Source organism: Herpailurus yagouaroundi, unplaced genomic scaffold (assembly GCF_014898765.1).
Source record: "Herpailurus yagouaroundi ecotype Mexico unplaced genomic scaffold, PumYag 77, whole genome shotgun sequence".
Taxonomy (NCBI): domain Eukaryota; kingdom Metazoa; phylum Chordata; class Mammalia; order Carnivora; family Felidae; genus Herpailurus; species Herpailurus yagouaroundi.
The window spans coordinates 34,191,898-34,192,171 of NW_024412388.1; positions in this window are offsets into that span (position 1 = coordinate 34,191,898).

The window sequence follows — 274 nt, forward strand, 5'->3', positions numbered from 1 at the left end:
GCCCGTTCATGCTCTGTCTCTCTCTGTCCCAAAAATAAATAAACGTTGAAAAAAAAATTTTTAAAAAAAATAATAATAATAATAAAAAAAAATAAAAACTGTAAGTTTAGGGGCTCCTGGATGGCTCAGTCGGTTAAGCGCCCGACTGGATTTCTGCTCAGGTCCTGATCTCACGGTTCATGGGTTCAAGCCCCATGTTGGGTTCTGCGCTGACAGTGTGGAACCTGCTTAGGATTCTCTTTCCCACCCTCTCTGCGTTTCCCTCCCTCCTTAA